We start from the raw sequence: 19,076 nt of genomic DNA, 5'->3' as shown, positions 1-19,076 counted from the left end.
GATAAATATTTGTCTTTAGAAGGGGGCACCAGAAAATAAAACACCATTTGCACAAAAAATGCTACCTACTGGCTTTTGTTCAACTTTTACAAGAAGAAAACTAATGAAGCCAGGAATCTGCACTAGCCTCTCATCAGCTCAAAGTCTCCCTGAGGGTATGAGCTTCTTTTGTTACTGTTTCTAGCCTGCAATGTCAATGTCTTCTGCTCTAGAGACACCTCTGAAACCAGGATTTGAACTTCCTTAGAAATCTCAGGTTCTCTTTCAGATCTCACATGTAGGTCTTTTCCCTTAGGGTGCCAAAGTGCTAAAGCATCAGGATTCTTTATGTGAACTGCCACATCCTGCAAAGAAAACCCTGCCCTCACTTTAATTTTTAACTTCATCACAGTTTTCAAGAACAAATTGCTATTTAATCAGAATCATGCTGTTTTCCCTGTTTTCACCACAGAGATGTAGAAAGAAGAAAAATACTTTCTAATCTTTATGGTGGGAGGAGTGTTTGTGTTGCAAAGTAAGGGAAAGCATGTAAAACAGTAGTGACCCTAAGAGACGATGTCTTTTATTAATGAGGACAGCTCTGAATTGCCATCCCATAATAATAATGCTTTGGTTTTTTCCCTTTTGTAGTCCTTTCCAGTTTTTAAGAACAGGGATGCATTATATATTGGCAGGTACATATTGAATGAGAGAGAGTGTTGACAGAACAGAATTGACATAGGGTCACCTGAAAAGGGGCAAAAAAGATGAATTTTCTGTCCAACGTGCACGAATTTATTTTTTTGGCTATCAGAGTCCCTTAAGAGATCAAAGCCTTTTAATGTTCAAAACAGTCTGTTAGCGTCTCACCTAATGAGATAGTAAAAAATGCTGATATTAGCTCATTTTGTAAGAATTTAGTTCTATTTTGATTTATGTTTTAGACAGTGATGCTGTAATCTAAATATTTGTAGATTAAATACTATAATCCATAATTAATTTGACATGCTAAATAATTATTATGGATTTTATAAGCCCCTGAATGAACTCAGTTTTTATTTCTAATCTGTATGAATGACCTGACACAGCTATATATCAGATCATTACTGGAGATTTATATGGATAATATGGTGATTTATTATGGTTCTCTAAGATTTCTAGATGTAGTTTATGCCTGGATTTCAAGGGTGAATGGTGTCAGTGATTTTCGTGTGCTAAATAATTTATCAATAGAAATAAAAAGATTGACAAACTGGGTGTTGTACTCTGTATAAATTGATCTGTTAATGGTAGATCAGAAAAAGTCTCTATAAAAAATTCTTTCTTCAAGAAAACAATAATTGCACTAAGTTTAATAAATAATGTAGAAGATGTTGCTCAATATACATGAAAATAAAGTATGGTTATCAGCAAACTTGTGTTGAACTTGCTTTGTGTATTGTTAATTTAATATCACTTGTAAATCCATAAACTGGTTGATCTGCACTTAAGATTAGATTGACTAATTTCTTAATTTATTTACAGAGTCATGTCTTAGGAGATTTCATCTTGCATCACTTTTTAACATCTCTGACTTCTTTTTGCATGAAACAGTCAATGAAATGCAGTGTTATGTAAACAAAAACTCTATGAACATCAGATATTTACACTATCTGGAAAAAGACTACAGGTTTGATTGGCTGTTTTATACAGGGATTTTCTATGTGCCATTGTAATATTGCAAAACTGGTCACTTATTTCAAGAGGAGAAACCTTACATGTTTACACCTTTGCAGAAAAAGTCTTAGTACTGAATGTTTTACAGTAATGTATATGGAATAAAATGGCAATGATTTATAATTTTGGGCCATCCTCTAAGTAAGGAAAATGTTCCACAAATTTTATTTATTTTTATTCAAATATTTTCATACTTGTGTGGTGCTTCCTGTAGATTCACACATCTTTAACAGAGTAGTCACAAATACTAAAGTCTATTGAAGGTGCAGCATCACAGGATTCCCTTTGTGCTAATAATCACAGAAAGTATTCATGGTCCTTTGTTGCTTTAATCTGCTGAATTCTTTTCTGCCGTGTCCTGAGCTGCTGTAGTTGCTAGTTAAAACAACCTGGAGCGTGCACTTCCAGGTGTCACACCTCTAGCTTCACTACAATACCTACTATAATACTACCTTCAGAGAGACTGAGAGAGCCAACACATCCTCAGATGAATATATCACATTTCAGATAAATAATGACTCTGTTCATGTTCAGTCTTAAAATTCCTTTCTTAAGATTTTGAGCAAAAGTTTGCATGATTCTGAGAGATGTGTTTTATCAGCACATAGTTATTTTCATAGCTCTAGGAAAAGGAAAAAATATTATTTCATTTGACAGGTTTGACAATGCTATGTAAACCTTTTCCATACACAGAGGGCCTGCTCTATGGCCTGGTATTGCTTTTCTCCAAAATAAGCACCACTTTGACTAGGTCAAGTAGCATCATATGATAAAATATCAGATTTTAAAGCACTTGTATTGGAAAATCTATCCTTTTGTAAGCTCCCAAAACAGTATTTTCCCTGGCCTAATTTTTAACCCATCCTTACATTTATGGATTTTTCTAGTATTTAAGGCACTGCTACTTTGCACTCAACCATTTCATAACTGCTGAATGGAATGATATTAAAACATAGGTCATACTGCACAGCTGTGAGTAAAGAACATTTTAATGTAGTGTTGGATCCATTTCCTTTCCATTTCAGTCATTTATTTAAACAACATAACTACTATAGAAAAAATAATGTGCAAGGTACAATGGGACACATTATAGTATCTTGCTGGGCTTATAAAAAATATGTGTTCTTTCATACCAATAAAAGTACATGCTTTGTAAACACTACATTCTTCACACCCACTGTACACTGACTAATGTAATGACTAAAGAATCCATCTTAGAGTTTCCTAATGATGTCTAAACTTATTTGCAATCTATGTCTGAATAACTTAAATGCATATATTGCATTTCTGCTTGTTTTGCCAATACTTGCATAAGGAAAACATCAGTAATGCAGAAAAAATGTTTAATTTCAATATTTAACTTTCTATTGTGTTGTTAGTTGCAGCATGACATCTAAGTTACTTCAAATAATTATTTTATTATTTTATCCAGGAGGTAAAAATCATACAGCTATACACGATCAGTGACAGAAAAGTTCATTTCACCTACATTTAATTGCTGAGCATGTGGAATTGTATACTTGACAAGTCCAGCTCCTGTCTCAGCATCCATGTAATATTTCATTTTAATTAAATCTCTTTGAAAAGATGCAGAGCAAAAGCTCATAATTCTCACTATTTTAGGCAAATCAGCCCTGCTATGATACAGTATACATGTACATGTTCACATGCTTCTCACACTTGTTCCCAGAGTGATATTTCTCTTTTACACCTTCTCAGTGCTTCAAGTATTTACTAGAGATTTCTTGTGAAAACTTATGATGATCCTACTAAAAGTGAAGTGAAAAATCACACTCCAGCAGCTCAAATAGCTGTATAGATTTTCTCTAGAAGTATAAAAATCTGCTCCAAGTAATTTCTTCCTGGGGAATAAAGACTAAATCTTCCAAATTATGGTTGCTCTGTTGTGATAGGTTGACGTTGGCTGGCTACCTGACCTTCATCCAGACATGCTCTCACTACCCCTCCCAGACAGGACAGCAGAGAAAATAAGATGGAAAAGCATGAGTCAAGATGAATACAGGGAAATTACTTACATTTTACTGTCTGAAAAAAAGACTTTACTTGGGGAAAATTAATTTATTGGGAATTAAAAACAGAATAGGATGATGAACCTAAAACAGTAAGAAAACAAAACAATATAAATTAAACTCAATGAAAACAACAACCTCTCCCCCGGCAACCAGGCCCAGCTTCACTCCTTCATCCCAGGCTCCACCTTCTCCTGCCTTGAGTGGTGCAAAAGGATGTGGAATCAGGTTTGTGGTCAGTCCATAAACCTTTGTCTCTACCACTCCTTCCTCCTCATGCAGTTCCCCTGCTCCAGTCTATTCAAGTTTTAATAACTGCAGATATTCAGGAAGACTGTATAAAAAAATTTCCCCATTGCATTAGATTTTAGCTTTCCAGAGTGTTAGAGGTTTATGCTTAAGGACTGGATACCCCCAAATGGCACAAAATGCTTTAATTTCTTGTGTGATTTCAGTTTGTCATCACAGTATAGACTGCGCTCTCCTTGCTGACCAAGTCCTTACTATTTTTCTGTTACTGTGAAAAGATCTTGATCTTCATTTGCTAAAAGTAACGGCTTGTACTTAAGGACCATAACAGGTCAAATCAAAGGTCAACCTATTCCAACATGTTCTACTAATAAAATACTAAGAAAACACCTAAAAAACCAAATGTGAGCAGTGCAATACTACAGTCATACATCCTCAAAACACTTCATTTCCTGTGATTTAAGGTTCAGCAGCTCTTTGGGCCACAGAGGATTTGGTGGTCCTTAATAACCATCAGTGGGGGGTATTTTACACAAGTTTACCCAGTTCTTTTTGAATTTTGTGTAATCATTTGCCTCTGAAGCATCCTGAGGCAAAGAAATTCCAACTTAGCTGCATAGGAAGAAGTTTCTGTTTTGTCAGCAACTGCTAGTTTTACTGGAGCTCCTTATTCTGTACTGCGCAAGACAGCAAACAACTTGAGCTGATTACCTCCAATCCTTTCTGTTTCTTAATACTGTTACCAGTAATCCATTCTCCATTTTCTCTTCTGCAAACTGAAGACTGTTCATCCCTAGTTACAGATGTCCTTCCTACTTTTTGCATAACATTAGTTATTGATTTTTCTAATTTCCTTTTACTTTTCTAATCATTACTAACATTTGACTTGCTCATTATTGTGTATATCATAGCAGTAAGGCTAGTATCTTTTTCACATATATCACACTTATTTATATTTAATATAACTGTCATTTGATTGCTTGTGTGACCTTTCCACAACTCCTTACGGTGACCCTTCATTTATACTGTGCTGAATATCTTAGTACCATCAGCAGATATTGCCAGCTCACATTGTAACTGTTTTGCATATCAGCTATAAATATCTTGTTGGGGGAAAAAAAAAAAAAAAGAAGGAGTTAGGATCTATTTGGGCAACTTCTCCATGGCACAGGTTGTGTTGAGACACACTAGCTAGCACGTGTCAGGAGCTATACTTTTCCTCTCTTCTTTTGAATTGTTTTGTGGTACTGGAAGCACACACTGAATCTTCTATTTGAACTTCAGAATAAAAGCCCTTATGACTGAGCAATGTGCAAATAAGCACTTATTTGTTCAGATGGCCTGAACATCAGTTCCACTAAGCACTGTATTTGGGTACAATAAAAATATCTGCCCACAGAAGACAGTCTCTTATCAGAGCTATGTGCTCACCCTGAAGGACTTGAAAGATGAGCTCCTCAAAGGCTTTTTACATACCATTGCACCCTGGCTAGCACAGGTCCATATTTTTCTATTATGTAAAGGTAAGCAAATGATAAGGATACGTGGTTCCAAGAGAAGTGCAGTATTTCTCCTTATCCAAATTTACCCATTCCTCCTTACCAACTCCAGATGGTTGAATTGTACTGTAATTTCAAACCTGCCAACCAGTTTGGAGAGTACTTCTATGTCATTTGAGATGAAAGATGTTCTGCTAAAGGTAGTAACTCTATCATTCTTTTAATTCTTACCTTAAATTAAATTAAACAAGTTCTAAAAAGAATGATCGAAGAGCTAACAATATAAGGAAAAAATAAGATCATAAAAAATTATTTTTTTAATGTACTTTAAAGACATCAGATGAGACATGAGATGTATAGATCAGTTGTTGTTTGGGGGAAAATGGTATCACCTGGAATTCAAATGTGAAACTTGGACCCTGTCTTTTGTTGACATAGAAACAATCGGTAACTGTGAAATACTGAGCAGTCCTACACTTTGTATCTTCTCTTTATCATTTCTCAATTTATTTATTATTGCCAGTTTCTCAAGAATTTTTTTCCACATTTTATACAATGTGTTATTGTTTTGTTTCTCCTTTTTTGATGACACCTTTTATTTTCTCTCATGTTGAAAATGCCTTGCTTCAAAATGCTATTGTCATTACCCATCCTACAAACATTATTATGCCTCAAATAAAGGACTGTGAGGTTAAGTAATAAAAAATCCATTTGATTTCCAAGTATTTATGATATTTCCTCTCACTAATAATCTGTCTTGTCAATTAAATTTAAGTATTTGAACAGCTCATAGCAATTTTATGTACTCATGTGAGTAGTGGCAAAAAAATGCTTCTAAATTTAAAAGGAAAAGTGTTGACAGATTAGTAATATCTAGCAGTTTTCTTTTTAGCTAACATATACAAAACTGTAATATGTCTTATTATATGATGCTACAGCACACCTACAAGATCTTTGTACATGAAAAACTACTGGTCTGAGAAGGAACTTAAAAGAGATTAAAAACTCTCTGTCATACCTTGCCTAGAGTCTGCAGTGACAGAATGTCTATAGCTGTATTGGCAGTTGCCCAGGGACAGTTATACCCTTCCACATTTTCACAGCCTCACAATAGAGCAGTACTCAGTCTAGAGACTAGACTGTCTCTCTGCCTGAGAGACAGTTTGAGAAGAAAATTTGCAAATATTAAGTGGAATACCACTGGCTGAAGTTTGGGCTTTACTAAAGTGGTAATTTTTTGACTGGGATCAAAAATTCACCTGCAGTTACCAACTCAAATAATCTTAGAAAAATAATCCATTCTTGCAGATATCATTGTTCTCCCATTCCCTCAAAGCTCATTTTGCTTACTCTGCACCTATAGCAACAAATCATTGGTGTGCCTGGAGGGCACTCTATTTCTTCAGGCTTCACAACATCATGTCTTTTTCCCTCAAGCTCCCATTTTATTACCTTTTCCAAAAAAAGTCCATTCCTCAACTTTTTACATAATATTTTATCACTTTATCTGCAATGTAAGTGAAGTGAATCAAAATAATTTTCCTGTGTAAAAGTGCTAGGTATCTACCTACCTGCGGAAGAAAAGAGAGGAGGGAGTGACTTGTATTGCTTTTGGAGACTGCGTTGACAGAGTTCCTTCTGTAGACTAACACTTTTGTATGTCACTGATGATTCTTTTATCTCCACGTACAGATCAAAAGGATTGTTTTAAATCTAAAAATAGCTGAAAATAAGAACAAAGTACTCCCACATTTCCACGTCCTTCTTATGTTGGGGGCACCGTAACTGTATTCAGAATTCTGGGTGGGGGGTCTCACAAGAACACAGTAGAGAGGGGAGAATCACCTCCTTTGACCTGCTGGCCATGCTCCTTTTGATACAGTCCAGAATTCAGTTGGCCTTCTAGGCTGTAAGTGCACACTGCCAGCTCATGTTGAGTTTTATGTCAACCATCACCCCAAAGTCCTTCTCCACAGGGCTGCTCTCACTCTCCATCCAACCTGTAGGTGTGCCTGGGATTGCCATTACCCAGGTGTAGGACTTTTTATAATTTTCATTCTTTCATTTGATTAGTCCCACTGAACACCAGCCTCCAACCTCCGGTATCCTAGCCCCTCAACCTTATTGGTCACAAATCCTCAATTTGCTTGCCGTTTCTTGATAGCCCATCATTAATTTAGCGTGACTAATGAGTTTTTGATTTTGGTTTCTATTGGTTATGTTTGTCTCTCAGGTCTGTGCTGTTTAATTATTACCTGAATCTGCATAGAAAAAGTCCTCCATCAGATAATCTTAGCAAAGGAGACGCTCACCTTCTGCATCTTTACAGATTCTGCATACCCTTACAGGTCCTACTGGGGGAACCATCAGAGCTCAAACTAAACGACTGTAGTGCAAAATCTGAAATAACTTTGATTTAGACAGAAGTACTAAAGTACTTCTGCTGTTGTTTGATTGTAGGCATGATCCTAAATACATAATGAAGTAACAATAAAAGGAAGCATATTACAATTAACAAAAGTAATCCAGAGATTTGCTTTGGGTTTCCTGTGTTGTTTTGTTTTCTTTACACAACTCAGTGTAAATCAGTGAATCGAGCTATTTTTGTAGCAATTCAGAAACAGCTAGTATAACTATCATGGCTTCTGTAAGCTACAAAGGCACAATATTCAACACATGGGATTTGCAACACCCTCCTTTTTCCCCTAGGTAAACTATGTCAAAGTTGTTGATCAAAGATATGGGGCAGTTAACAAGCTTGTATCTGAAGTAAAATGGGATTCAGAAAGAAACAATATTTCTTCTAGATAACAGGAGTCAAGGCCAGGTCATACATTAAACCAAACAATTTAAGTATAAATATCAATGTGTTTCCTGACAGGATGCCAATAAATGTGCTTTAAAAGAAAAGGTATACAGCTTGGTCATATAATTAGGAATAAAGTACCAATAAACTAAAGGTACTTCTTAGAAGAACTGAAAATAACTTAAAGCAGCAATTGACAAAACAATTGGGAGAAACTGAAGCGCAGGAAAAACCCACTTAACTCCAGCTGAAGATCACACTGCACAGGGATCTTTCAGAATCTCACAGGTTTGGTTGCAAAAGTCTTATTATCTCCAAGACAGGTACAGATCAATACTAGCAACATCCGCAAGATTGAAACAGGTCATACTTAGGAGAGGAGATGGTATCATTTTAATGAGGAAATAAAAGATCATATGCAGGATCCTTAAGAAGGAGACAGTGAAAAGTCATTTGCTGTAGAACAGATTTAATGGTTTTCTGCTAATGAGTGTCATCAGTGCAAGACAAGAGGTTTGGTTTTCCCTGGAACTAAAAGATTGTCAAGTTTTTAGGCATTCAAGTTTTCTCTGAAAAGAAAAATATGAGAAAGATCCAGTGAATTTTAGAAGTATTTTCCTCTAGTATATTAATATTAAATGAAAACCATATAGACACAGTTATTAGGGCAGAAGAAGCACAAATCCTCACTATAACTGACTGAACATCCACAGGATGACATGAGTTTGTAGGTCTAAATGTCATGCATCTTTTCTTACTGAGGAATTAAGGGAAAGACTAAGTCCTACTACAGAGTAAGTCAAGGCAGAACAGTCTGAGCTGAAGACAGATAACTCGAGACAAATGTATCCACCACTGATCATTCACAATGTATCCTGCAGTGGAGCTGGAATAGCTTTCAGACTGTAAAGAAAATTCTATCAATCAATGAGTAAACCAAATTATTTTAAATCAAAATATTGTTTTTCTTTCAAAGATCCTTAATGAAAAAAGAAAAACTCTTTTGTTCCCTCAGCATGGTTTAATGTTTAATTACTTTGAAGGTGTAAACACAATTGTTTCTGCTTTACCTTAGCTGTGAGGGAGTCATCATCACTATTGGTGATGAGAGGGATGAAACCAATAAGGTAATGCTAATTTAATTTCAAAGGGATTTATCCAATTAGTACTCAAATACACTGGGGTGATCATATGTCTGCTTTTGGTAAAGGCTTGTTTTTTCAATAAATTTCATTGAACTGTCAGATTACAGGTAGGTTCATTCATCAGAAAGTTGAAGTCTAAGCATGGACAAAAGGGCTAAAGAGGCCTTTCAGACAAATGTTGTATTTTAGAATTCTCTTGTTTACCTCTAAGGAAAATGTAATTCAAAAAATGAATATACAAATGATAAGTGAGATTATAGACACATGCCAAATATCTGAAGTTCAATATCTGAGTTTCAAGAACTCTTAGTACCTCCCCACCACTTCTCTTTTGCAAAGTATAGAGAAAAATTCATTACAATCTCTTTGTGTTAGAATTAAAGATGTTGAAAGCAGTTTTGTCTCCTAAAATTTGAACTACCATGGGACGAGTTGCTTGTTCTGGCACATCTGAGCTCAGGAGCACAGACAGAGCGAGTTGGTCACTCAGCTACCTCTACATAGAACCCCCCTCTCCAGGGCAGTCAAGAGCCCATAACTCACTGTCCTTTGAATAATGCCTCTATTGCCTCTGCGTTCAGGATCTGACCTCTTTTCCCATCTTAAAATTATGTCAAGAAGAAGAATTAATATTACAGCTTAAAATTGTTTTCTCTTTAGGGATATGCCAGTGATTAAAACCAAGCTACAGCACTGCAATGCTTTAGTACTTTTCCTCACTGTGGAAAAATTTGTGCATTTTTGGACTCAACTCCTTGACTTCAAGATGCAAATAAAAACATTTAACTTTCTTCAGGAAAGATTTATCAGTTTTTAATTGTGAGACAGAAGGAAAGACTGCAATAGCTATAGCTGAAACAGCATAACTCTTTCTGCTTTAAATTAATTTCACAGTTATAACACATTACAAGTTTCATCATTAAAGATCTGGTTTCTGATAAAAATTATTTATTTGCTTTTGCAGAGTAAGTTTAATATAAACTTAAAAATGGACAATTCATAGAAAAATAATCTTTTTATTGATTTTAATCATGTAGTACATGCAAATAATTTCTTCCAGAAAGATAATGAAAAATATTTTTCCATATTTTTTAGGCAGAAGTGGAGAGAAAAAAATAACTGATTTGTAGAAATCCAAATGTTTAAAACAGCTCACAAAACAAACAAAGCTTTCTCATTTTTATTTTTACATAGAAAGATGACATATTGAAAATGTACAGAATGTTCTGTTTAATTATCTAGAATACATGTGCTTGTTCTAGTTGTTAAATTTATGGTGAAGCTTTCTCTCCACTGAAGATTTGCAGAAATTCTTGGTTTCAAGAAAAGAAAGGGACTTGCATGCACATAATTTATTTCAAGTATATTCAAGGAAAGTGACCCAAGATAACTTTTTTAGTATTTTTTTTCCACATGTATAGCAAAAGCATAATGAACATTATGGATACACAAGACTAAAAATATGTGAGGCAAACACAGGGAAGGCTATAGTAAACAATGTGTGGTCTCTCTCATCTTTGTAGCGCAAAACAACACATGAATTCTCTATTCTACAAAGGCTTTGGGATGGTTACCATCACACTTTCCTAGGAACTTTAAAGAATGGATCCCTCCTAAGGATCCTTTCCCTATAGGAGCTGAAAAAGCTAGCAAAGTTTCAGATCCTGGGAGTACAGCTCAATCTTTTTATGTTTGGTCTTTCCTTTTTCTGTTTGGTCTTTCCTTTTTCTGTCTCAAAAAAACCCCAAAACCAAAACAAAACTGTAAAATTCTATGCCACATTTATGGTAAGATAGATATTAAATTCAGGTTAAGCTTTTAAACTTCAAGTAGTGCCAGAGATAACGGTATTCTTACCTATAATGTTCGGGAGAAAAATGATTTTATGTTTAAGAAACATTTTTATGTCTGTGGGACAGAGCTCGATTTCAGAATTCATTTAAAGCCAGGAGTAAATAACTTATGGATTTGAGTTGTGTCACTTAATTTTAGCTTGTCTAAAAGTTAGACATCCCACGCAAACTAAGGAGAACATCTTGACTCTGCCCACAGTTCAAGAGATGGATAACTAAATGTAGAGCATGATTCATACCTTCTTTAAATAGTCACTTTTCACTGACTTGATGAATGTGAAAGTCAGTTCTAAAACGACAAATTATTTTAAAATGGGTATAGTTCAGCTTATATTAGGCTAAAATCTCCTTCTCTCTCATTTACTTTACAAAATCAAGGATTGAAACATTGCCTATCCCCTGGGGAAAGGACAATGGGACCAGGAATACCTTAAGGATTTAAAAGATGTTAATATACTTGTTTCTAAGATAAATGTTTCTAAGATAAATGAGTTGTGTCCTGCTCAGATGAAATTCTTTCTCAGAGAACATATATTAACAGATATTCTATGTGTAGACATGTATGGATGTTTCTAAATATTGTGATTTCTTTAGCTGTAAAGAATTACAAGAATTCAAAACTAATTTATATCCTGCAAGCCCATTAGTTCTTTTGTATCTCGCTTGAACCATCTCAGTTCCTTGTGTTCCTTCATGCTGCAAGCTACAGATCCATAATGCCATGGATCCCACATTTCACCTTCTTCTGGAGAGCAATTTTTTTTTCTCTGATCTCTTTCTTTTCACTAGGATGCCTAATCACTCAGGTGCCACTTAGGGAAATCCATGGAAACTAGAAGGGCAGACACTCCTAATAAACCCTAGTGTGTAGCGAGTCAATAACTACAATGATCCCAGCAGAGGCAGAAAACTGGAATGCTTTACTGGACTCACAAGTTCATATTTAAAGGGTTTAGGATCTACATATTCAGCAGGGGGTTGTAACTATTACAATTTATTACAAATAGAGGGTTTCAGGGGATGACATAAGGGAAAAACCTGACTTACACAATTAGGGGTTTTAACAATTACCTCATGGGAAAAAATTCAATTTATCTTAGGGGATTTTACAGGGGGGAACAGGTATTCGGGTCTATAGAATGCAAGGATTCAGGGAACACAAAGGGAGAGATAAGGTCTTCTGCACAGGTTTGATGAGATCAGGGCATGGTTTCTCCAGGCTTGAGCAGGACATTCTAAACTCATGACATCAATGGGTCTTTGTCTGGACTCTACATGGAGGTTTTTTCCCCCGTCTCTGACACCCAGGGCTTTTGTTTAAACCTAGCAGTTTTCTTTTTCTCATATCCAAATTTTGGAATCCAACACTAGTGGTTCTAAAAATCTCCAAGTGTTGCAGCAGCCTGAGATTAAAGTTTTGTAGAATAGTAATATGGTAGTTCTAGTGGCTGTGCTCCTACAACTTGAAATTTGGCCATCATATTTAATTTTTTTATGAGGATTCAGGAGAGTGCCAAGAATACTGAGTTCTAAGGACAGATTATGAGTGCTTTAAGTGGCCTGGGAGTTTTTTTGTGGATTTTGTTTGAAACGTATCTTTAGATCCCATCATATTCTTTCAAGGATAACCAAATTTCCAGTTTGAAGCTTTTAGCTCTTTGTTAGTTAAAAAGCCTTAGGGCAAAAAAATCGTCTAGAAAGAAAAACTATATTGATAATTATTCCACAGTGAATGAACTCAGCTTATTCTCATTCTTACACTCATTTACAGCTTTTGGAATTTATGGGTTTCTAACATGCAGTTTATTTCTAACCATCTCATTCACTGTTGAAAAAGTCTAGACATTTTAAATAGGAACATTTTCAAGGTATTACTTGAACATCTATTTCAGATTATTACCAGTGACTTATTCAAAAACAAGAGGCAACAAAGTGAGTGATTAATACTGTGAGAAAGCTGTCAGTCATAAGGTGCAAAGTCCAGTCAGTACCTAGGCTTGCTCCTGCTTTATTTTTCTCCGTATCATGCCTTTGGCTACACTGCTTGAATAGTCTTTGTTACACTGTGTCAACAATTCAAAGAAAGCATGAAGTATTTTCCTTATTATTTTTCATTTGTTTTTTAGAGTAACAAAAGAAAGGGCTGTTGACATTTTTAGTGACAATTTCTGCATGGTTATGAAGTTTAAAAGGTGATGTATTGAAGAGATTTTTCTGATCAGGCATAAGAGAGAGAGAGACAGAGGCTGAGTGCAGGAGTGTGAACATCCTTGCTGTACAAATGGTATTAATTTTTTGTCTGTGTCACCCACGATATGCCTTGTGATAGTGCTACAGCTGTAATGAAAAAAATGTATGTTTTCAATTGTGTTCCTTTTAGCTTCTGCCCTTTGAAAGGTCACAATATGCAGAGAGTAAAAGACTTGCTCAGCGCTAAATATAACGTTCTGGAGTGAGTTTAAACTTCTGGAAATTAATTGTTTCCAGCACAAAAGCTTCAAAAACTCGTTACTTCATTTTTTACCATCTTCCTCCCGAGTAGAATATGTCTTTGTGTTGTAATCCTATCTATCTTGATTCTTAAATCCGTGAATATTTGCACCTTCATAGCAGAGTTACTAAACAGCATCTTAATGTGTCCCATCAACATATGTCCCCTTGACTCCGGACATTTCACAGGTAAAAATTTTCAATGAACAATCATGTGAAAGCCTGAAATTCTCTACACTGCACACTTTCTGTTAGCTGAGGGTCAGCCTCTCAGAAGATAAAAAAATATTGATAATACCATTCTGCATGCTCCCAACTGAGCTCATATGCTCAGATTCAATTTTCCATTACTTATGAATACTGGGCTTTCAACTATTCAGCAAAATGTCAGTGTCACAGAGATAGTACTACAGTTAGTGTAATCGGTAAACTACATTCATTTTGATATCTGTTTTGCACCAGCTAAGGATTTGGTCCTTAGGGGTTTAGCATATAATGGCGTCAAGAAGAATAATCTAAAGAATAGTACTGACTGTGAGATTAGATGTGTTTGAAGACATCTACTTTCAGCACTGCTAAAGCATTCCTGGAATACTATATAGAGTGACCAGCCTTCACAGTGAAAAGGTAATGATAAGCAGAAAGAGAAGGAATAAGCATAGTTAGAGCCAAAAGCTGTGAAAAGATCAGCCATCTGACATGTCGATATACAAAGAAGAAGCATTCAGAACCTAAAATTTATCCTTTAGGGAAAACAGTTGAAAAGCAATGGAGGTATATTTAAAGAATGAGCAAACATGGGCAAGAGTTGTAGGGCTAAACTACAGAAGGGTAAAACTAAGATGACCGGGAGGTTTCCAAAAGCAAAGCAATAAGACAACAAGAATATTACCATTGAGGTTGCATGAGTAGAAAAGTTCATAAAAAATTCAGGCAAGCATTTTGAGACTGAAATACCTTGCTCTATGACTATAGATTTTATTAGAAGAGCAAAGGAAGAACATAAAATAACTTTTCATATTCTTTCAAAGTCTCACTGCCTTGAAGTATGGAGTACTATTAAAGTCTGGAGTTTTACTGGTGAGATCTTGGACTTCAAAAATGCAAATAAAAACCTACCTAATGCAATACTTCTTACATTTTACCTCTAGCAAAACCTTCTTTACTTCTACATCACATCTTGTGGGAAAACCCTCATTTCTCTTTCCCATACTGGATGAAACTGGAAATTACAGTTGATTGAAATAGGAACATTTCTTGGAAAACTATTGGTGTTGATAGATTCTTTCATCAGGCTTCTGAAGTCAAAGATAAGAGTTCTGATCAAGAACAAAATCTTCTAAAAATAGCCATTTAGTGAGACATTTACAAAAAAATGCAGGTTCAGATCTTTGTTCAGTTTTAGGGACAAGTGATTCCCCAGCTATGAAGTTAGTAGCATCTCTGAGACAGACTCAATCCCCCTTCCACAAAAAATTTAAAAAGGTCCAGAAGTCTTTTGCTCCAGAGTAGAAGAAAACAAATGCTGAAACCTCATTTTATAATGGACTGCATCTATTTTGCCTGAGCTCTGCTACAAACATAAAGTCAATAAGATGTGAAAAAGAAAAAGAATAACAGCTAAGACACCATGACCAGTGACAGTTACAGAGAGAAAAATAGACAAAGGAATTGTTTGAGTCTTGGCTTTGGGCTGGATTCCATAATATCCTTTTTTAGGCAAAGCTTTTTTAACTGAACTTAACATTTGTGAACAGCTGCACATGAATAGCCCAGGACAACAAAATTCATTCCTTGGATCCAATCCAAAGCCAATAAAACCAATGGAAAACTTCCATGTGTTCTGATGAGCTCTTTTATCCTTGAACTAGACAAAGTTTTACCCCAAATGGTATTGGAATATCAGGCTTCAGTTCCTGAGGCTTAACTCAAAGACTTAAATTGTTTTTGAAGAGATAATCTAAATCCACTGAGGGGTTTGTGTTTCTTCTTTTGTGTGTGTTTGACTTTTTTCGTCTTTTATTGTATAACTTAGGGATAATAGCCTTAATAGTACTTACAAAATGACTGTGCTCAAACTCACACATGATTTGCTTTAGGACTCGCTAATACATGCTTAGGAAATAAGAAAACCCAAATGCTTCTCTATCTGAAAGAGTCTATATGTATGGGTCATTCACCTATACATACAGGTTGAGAATGTCAGCATATGAATGTTCACAAGGAAAACAGTGCTAGAAAGCCTGAGCTTTCTGTTCCTTAGAAGGTTTTGTTCTGTATATTTTTCAAATCCTATTATTCTATGGGATAAAGCAGGTTCCTCTCATCTCTGTTTCCTAGACCTGTAGATGCATATACCTGATTTGCTAAAGTAGTTTTACGCTTATAAATGGAAAACTATGGGACTGTTTCCTTAGTCAGAGCAATTCAGATTTTCAGGTAATAGCAAGTAGAATTTCAATATCTGTATGTGTCTAATTTTCACTTCTGTCTTTATTTAATATTGTATGTTTAACTTGGTGGTGCAAAGCATTTTTATGCAGGACTTCAGTAGGGTAATGTGGATGGCTCTTACCTGTCTACATGCTGAACACATACTATTTGGGTCTGATTTTACACTGTTTCACCTGAGCCACTGTGCAAAACAAGTTTTAAAGAAGGTGAGCATAAATCATTAATATTTTACATTTAAGCACATTATTTGGTGCATATTTTTCTAGACTGTACAGAGACATCAAAATAATACAACATGATATTTAGTCTCACAGTGTGTTGATTTGTAGATAATACTGGGCCAGAGCTATGCTAATTCTACCTTAAAAGATACCATAGAGGCTATGATATGTTACCTTTTATATAGGTACAGCCAGACACACAGCCACTGGCACTAAACAAGTAAACCCTGGAAAAGAATGCCACTACCACCTCCAAGGATAGCTCTCTGGTTTCTTGAGGGTTTGATTTGTATAATTTCCATGCAAATGTAGACTGTCGGTAGGAAAGAAAACTGCATGAGAATGTGTGCTGTAGTTGAATGCCTGTCCCAGTCTGTTCTGTATAAATTAAAGAGCAACAGGAAAGCCACATTTTCTTAAATGTCAATGTAAATTGTTAAAATGCTTATATGATGGAGCAGAAAGTGACAGAAGTAGGGAAGGTAGAAGACTGAGGGTTGTAAACACTTACTTCAAAATACAAAAGGAAGTTCAAACGTGGTATTCTAATACGTCCTTTTCAAGAACACTGTTTTCCTTTTTACAGAAAAACAAGTAGACAGAGACCTAATGTCTCCTATTCTTTTGTAAACACAAAGTGACACTAAGAAAAAATCTGTCCATCACTGGCAGAAAAACTCTTACTGTGTTTATGGACTTCTATATTGGTTTTCTAAGGCAAATAAGACCGTTCAACCATGAAATGTCCTCTTGGAGTTAGGAAGAAATTATGGTGGAAGAGGAGTTTTTTTTGTCTCCTGAGTTGTATAGACTCACAGCGGTAACTGAGAGAGCAGCAGGGCACCTCCTGCATACGTTCTACAAATTGTCCTCTTTTTCCCCATCCATGTCAGGTTGAGATAGTGCAAGCAGAACCTCATCCCCGTATCTACATCCTTCCTATCCCTCTTCATGCTTGATGTCTCTGAAAATGGCCATCATATACCTAACATTACGACATTCTGTCTTGTTCCCTCTTGTCTATTGACCTCCAAATGTTTTGGAATATTTGTTTCCCTTTCAGTGGCTGTTGTTTATTAAACCTGCTCTTTTGCTCATGCTCTATGTCTGAATTACAATTTTGGGTTTAGATTTTAGGATATTTGTCTCCTCTTTCTGCTGATTTTTCCATCTTTCATTTCTACCCACAGATTACTTCCTCTTCCATTTTCTACTACGGTCTTCTTCTATACCCCATACAGCTCCTCCCTCTTCCTCTACTGTCTTCACATTCATCTCCAATAAACTTGACTTCCCTTCATACTTTGTAAGGAACCATGTTCTTTCTTTCTCCTTGTCTCTCTCTGATTCAAATTCCTTATTTCTCCGAACTGTTTTTCTTTTTTCACTGGCTTAGCACATTTTCAACTTCATGGCTTTTCTAGGAGGTTCGGCATCTTTTGTTTGCTGTCATAACACCAATGAAGGAAGATGGAACGGATACTTTTTAGGTGGGATCAAGTGCACCATTCAGAAAAAAAAAAATAGAAAAAAAGAAAAAAGTAGCTCAAACATTATTTTCATGACATTGAATGCTTAATTCTGTAAAGCTTTGGGTCTCAGCAAAAGAACATGATAAAGCATCTGGCTCTCCCTTGTATACTCCACATATAAAGAATTGAAAAACTGGCTGTGTATTGTATAATACCTCTAGTTCAAAGAGATAAAAAGGTATTTGGACACAGTTATATTAATCCTTAGTGCCATTTTGGTCTGTTTACTGTGTCATATTTTTGTATGATCGTGGATGTTTTCACCTCAAATCTCATTAATTTATGTTACTTGATGGTAAGTCTCAACATCATTAATTTAGTGAGGGTTTTATTTGCAAAAGTCATTCCTCAAATTTCCATCTGTTCATCTGAATGACAGAAAGCTGCTGATATTAGCTTTACTGAAGGAAAAAACATGCCTTGAAAGCCCAATGATACAGTTGTCAGTAACTAACGCTTTTCTTAATCAGAAAAAAAGTCCCCATATCACTGATTAAAAGCTTCTTTGCTGTCAGTACCCCGACAACTTTCTTTGAGAGTACCTTGAATGAGCCAAAGATTTGAGATGGATATACCTGCAGCTATTTATTAAAGTGAACACACTAAAACTAACAAAATTGTATTCTCAATTCTAAGTTTATGTTTTACTAGCACACAAACACAGAAGGATAAAGTAAGATTTTAAAGGCAGAACAATAATTTCTGCTGAGGAGACAGATTAAAAAAAAAAAATCTCTTTTGCTAATGATTCTACCTGGATATGGTATAATTTTTCCTCTAGTGCTGCTTTCAAGTGCCTGTTTTTCTTGTACCAAAGAGATCACACTCTAAGGAGGTGCAATATTTTCTTCCTCCTGAGGACTTCAGATTGTAGCAGGCAGAACAAAGCAAATAGGTGGCCTTCCTGTCTGCCACTCAGTGTGGTAGTTTAGTCTAGACCTTCCTTGGTGATGTGTTTGTAACCAAAGAAGTGCCCAGATTTACCCAGTATTCCCTACGATTTTTGTGTAAGCCAGACTATAAGACGAAAGCAGGAAAGGCCTTTACTCTCTTTCCTTCCGGCGGCTTTGGAGGTGCAGGTTTCCCTGCTGTTGAGTCTGTT

This window comes from Chiroxiphia lanceolata, chromosome 5, assembly GCF_009829145.1.
Source record: "Chiroxiphia lanceolata isolate bChiLan1 chromosome 5, bChiLan1.pri, whole genome shotgun sequence".
Taxonomy (NCBI): domain Eukaryota; kingdom Metazoa; phylum Chordata; class Aves; order Passeriformes; family Pipridae; genus Chiroxiphia; species Chiroxiphia lanceolata.
Note: the sequence above shows the minus strand (reverse complement) of the source record.